This window comes from Nanorana parkeri, unplaced genomic scaffold, assembly GCF_000935625.1.
Source record: "Nanorana parkeri isolate BGI_ZX_2015 unplaced genomic scaffold, ASM93562v1 scaffold472, whole genome shotgun sequence".
Lineage (NCBI taxonomy): Eukaryota > Metazoa > Chordata > Amphibia > Anura > Dicroglossidae > Nanorana > Nanorana parkeri.
The window spans coordinates 55,954-61,050 of record NW_017306740.1 but is presented as its reverse complement, the minus strand read 5'-3'; positions in this window follow the sequence as shown (position 1 = coordinate 61,050).

Sequence of the window (5,097 nt, the reverse complement as noted above, 5' to 3'; positions counted from 1 at the left end):
AGATGCAAAAATACAGTATATGCAAAGGCACTAGCAAGCAGACTACTACATATGCTTCCATCTTTGGCTGCACCTGACCAGATGGGATTTGTGATGGGTTGTCAGGCACCAGATGGCTAAAGATGTCTGAATAATGTCCTTAGATACCTTGAGCTCCGGAAAACACCTTCCCTGCTTCTATCACAGGATGCAGAGAAGGCATTTCACAGAATACATTTGGAGCTTCCTTAAAGCAACATTAGTCAAATTTGGCTTTTCAGGAAATATTGCAAGTGCCATTACAGTTCTATACTCAAAGCAGTTCTATACTCAAAGTGGTAATGGCCCACTTCCTGATTGGCCAGGAAGCCGGCTCCATGCTGATTGGCTGGGAAGCTGGCTTCCTGGCCAATCAGCATTGAGCTGGTCAAACAGCATGAAATCGTATTCCCGGCCAATCAGGAAGCCGGGCAGCAGGTAATGACCCGCCTCCTGGCTTCCTGATTGACCGGAAAGCCGGCTCAATGCTGATTGGTTGGCAGCATGGAGCCAATCAGCATCGAGCTGGCCAAACATCATGGAGTCGGCTTCCCAGCAATCAAGAAACCGGGCAGCTGGCAATGACACACTGCCTGGCTTTCTGATTTCTGGGGAAGCCGAGCAAAATAGAAATTACCTCGGAGGTAGCAAGCAGAATAAAAAAAGTTAAATGAATTAAAAAAATTTTTTAACAATTATTTAGAAAAATAAATAAATAAAAAAAATGTAAAAAAATTACGCACCGCCGACCCGACCGCACACAACAAACTTCCACCGCATAATGTTGAATCTGACAGATGAAGGCAAAATATAAACAATTGGGCAGAGCTAGCGCTCATTGATCTGTTATTACAACTGGGCGGAGCGAGCCGTGAGATCACGACTGGCTCCGCCCAGCTGTCATTTGCATGGAGATCGGTCGGCTTTGGCCAACCTTTTTCCATGCTTTGCTGTCACTACTGCTCAGCCGACCCGAAGCATATGGGTTCGCCTTGGCTGAGCCACCTTGCTGTCTTTGGCTGCTGTACGGGCTATTGTGAATAGCCCGTACAGCAGCCCTTCGGTTCAACTGAACTGAAGGGTTCAGGTTCTCAAAGCGAGCCGAAGGTTCAGCCAAAGCAACGCTGGATCCTTCGGCTCTGTAGTGAATAACCCTCTTGATAAACAGGCACAGATATTGAAAAAGTCATAGATAGGTAGCGCTAAACCATGGTGTCTTTATTGCACTTTGTGTTGGGAAAATAGAAAATATTTGTTCATTCTTTAAAAATCAGTTTGTGTATACCTATCAAGTGTGTGCATGTTGCAGTATAAATAACATTTAAAGTGAAACTTCTGGAAATCTTTTTTTCTTAAGAACAGTTGGATCCTCCATTTTGCGATAAGGAAAACTTCCATTGACTTTCTTTCTTCTTGACAGAAAGTGAGGTGGTGCCATGTGAACAGCAATACAAACCTGAGCTTCTAACCCTTTCACTCTATTCAAAAATGTAAAAATAATTTAAAAAACTTTTACTGAGTCCTTTAGACACATAATACAAAGTTCAAATACAGAGTTCACTTAATGTTGTTGACATAACTTTTGCTGTAACATGGACAGTCTTCAGATCTATAAATATTGTAATGCTAATTTTACAAAGCTGGTGTATATACTTTTCCTCTTCATAAGAAGCAATACCTGTTTAAATAATTTACACTGTCATGTTTAATTTAGTGAGAAATGCAAATACACCTCCATGCTGTGAGTATATATTTGACAGTTATACAGAGACCCTTTATATCGTGCATGCAGAGTTGATTGTACAGTGTCCTTGCAAGTAGTACATTTTTTCCCTACTTTATTATTCCATCACATTTCCTACAGCCATATTTCCACAGAATAAAAAAAATAGCTTACCTTTTCATTACAGAAATGGTTTGTGAGTCTGATGACAAAGACAGAAGGTTACATGTGGAAAAAAGTAAACCAGATATATTTAGATTCCAGTGGAAGAGCAGAACGTTATGACATGATTAAAGAAGCTGTGGCCTGCAAACTGTAAAATGAGAGATAAGTATGGGAAAAGGTACAAAGAAAATCTGGAGATTATTAATATAGATAAGTACAATAGAATAACAGACCTTTTAATTTAGCCATCGATGGGCTTAAGTTACACTGTGAATAAAGGCTAGTGAAATATTTGACTGATCTTGAATATGCTGCATTATCTTTTTATCTGTGGCAGATGTCTTCTCAACTTGGATGGAAGGGAAATGTAGTGTATAAAAGATAACAGTGTTATTTTCTGTTCTCCAAAAAGTGAACAATAAGCATCTTCATCCATTTTATTTGCCAAAAAGTATAGCCATGTCTTTGCGCAACCCCTCCCCCCTTTTTGGGCAGATTTGTGACTCGTCAACCAAACTGGTTGTAAATTATAGTCTGTGCCTAATCATGTAAAGATTAAAAGTCAGCCTCGGACAACAGCCCCTAGAAGCCTATTAGAACCCACTGAGCACAACCAGCAGCGAAAAATATTGTGGTTGCAGGATGCAAACATCCTATCACCCTGTGGGTGGAATAATAAGGCAATGAAGCAGCTGGGGAGGGGTAGTGTAGATCCGGTGGGCTAGGCAGTATAGACAGCAACAAGGGAGTTACTCAGTCAAGCATCATTGTTTGAGTAAGTAAACCCAATTTTTCTAAATACTGTTATATTTAGTTGTTTCACACTCACAAAGGGCTTATAGTATGAAATAGTATACAACTATGAGAGCTAGTATAGGTTTAAAAGTTATACTGAAACGGGCTAGTTACTGAAAAAACTTAAAGCTCAGATCCAGCCAAAATTTTTAATTTTGGTAACATGTTTTTAGTGCCATCAGTCTTCCTACTGGCTCTATTTAACGGGGACACAGACACTGCAAAACACATTTTAGTGTGATAGAGTTCTGCTACTTTTTTACTACAGTCTGTGCCTTTGTAATCCTATGACAGTTGTTTCTGTTTTCTTAAGCCTAATATAAGAACTTGGCTGCATGCATATTTATACACAGGGCTTTTTTGTGGCTAGAATGTGCCGGAACTCCATAGTAGCACCATCAGCATTGGTCAGGTACCTCTGCCACACAGAGCATTTTCAGAGGGGAGTGGGACTAATTTACTGTAGTTGTAATCCCACAACTTCATGTCCTAACATTGTCAGTTCCCAATGGAGTGATATGCCTTTCCCTCTCTTATCCTCCTCATTTGGTGCAAAATTTGAGGAACCTGCAAGGGACAGAAGCTGTGCTGATGTCCTAAATCTGACTGGACTGGCTGGGCTGGTTGGTCTCTCTCCCTTTACTTTTGCTCACTGGCTGGCTTCTCTGCTGAGTGCTGCAGTAATTTTACACAATTTACTACCCCTAGCCACACTAACGGAGACCAATGATTGTTCAATCATATGTATTAGGTTATAGGTTATTGTTGCTGCTAGGAAAAGCTTCATATGGAAAGTGGTCTGGTATGGACTTTTCAGGAGGACACTACAAAAAAAGGCATAGCTTTCCCCCAAAAGTCATACCAGACTGTTATCCAGCAAAGGGAGGAAGGAAAAGGAAGCACACAGAGCATGCAGCCCTCATCCTGAATCATACAAAGCCACATACCTTCATCATGAAGAGGAGAACTTCGGCAGGAGTGTCCCACTGGCAAAGTACCTTGTTCCCATATAAATAATTAATAAGGGCTTTAGCCCCACAACCCATGTTTGTGGTTACATTTGTGCATTATTTCTAAAAAAGATGGTTTTAACCCTGTTTGTATGTGTCATGCTTACTATTTCTTTGCATTGGGTGCTCAAGTAAGGGATCCACAGGACTGATTGACAGCTTCATCAGGGTCAGAGGTCGTAACTTACCAGCCCCCACAGGAGCAGACTTAACACTCTGACTTACAATACAATGCAATGGGCCACCAGACTATATGTCTTGAGTATCAGACTGGCATAAACTGAGGGAAGGGGTGTAATTATTTAGGATTTGCTGGCAGAAAGGATTTTATAGAAAAGGATTCAAGTGACATCAGACTCAACAAGACTTGTCTTTTCCTTGTTATCAGATCATGTGAGCATAAAATCCAAACTGCTGTAACAATATAAGCCAGTTCATCATTTCTCAAGAAAGATGTGAAAGACACAGAGACATTTCTGGGACACTGTAAAGTTGGAAACATTATGGTATTCTGAGATAATAAAAATATGTATAAAAATATTCCTTTTTATTAATGAAGGGAAAATATGCAATTGGATAAGATATGAGTAGGTCAAAATAGAACATCAATATATTTCAAAAACAGGACATTCAACATATAAAGAGAGGAAAGATTATTGTAAAAGAATTTATAGAAATAAATAGGACAATGCCATAAAAGGGGCTTTAAACTGAACAAAGGACATTGCAGCTTGGAATATAAAACCTGGCTGACACTGACATAGTGTAGGACAAGGTATGATGATTACAGAAAGTGACAGTGTGAGGACAGGGATACTGATATCTGACAGGTTTCTGGTCTCTGGCACATTGCTACATCCTTATATTGAGATACGCAACTAGGCTTAAGGGCTGCCACCTTTTCCAGCGGCCAAAACATTTTCTAAATTAGGTCAGGTCCAAACTGACAGTCAGAGATCTTCTTCTGATGTACATCAATAATAATGTTTGACAGTATAGACATATAATAGAAAACCAAGAAACCTATTTTTGTGAGACTAAGTCTATATTTTGCATTTTTGTGATGATGGAAATATACATTTTAAATCATTCACCTACTGTAAATATTAAACAGTCTGATGACATTTTCATCATATCCTGACAACAAGGAAAATGGTATATTAAAATCCACTTGTAGAATCATTTAACTAATGTTTTTTTAAAGAATATGTATTTATTTTCTTTGAATTCCCCAAATATATAATGTCACTTTATCAAATTCATTTTATACAATAGATAGCTTCAATCCACCTTTACAATTCCTTCTTAAAACTCATACTTAGCTTCTATTTTCTTCATATTTACACAACAATTACACATTTTTTTATCCTACCATACAACCCCCCC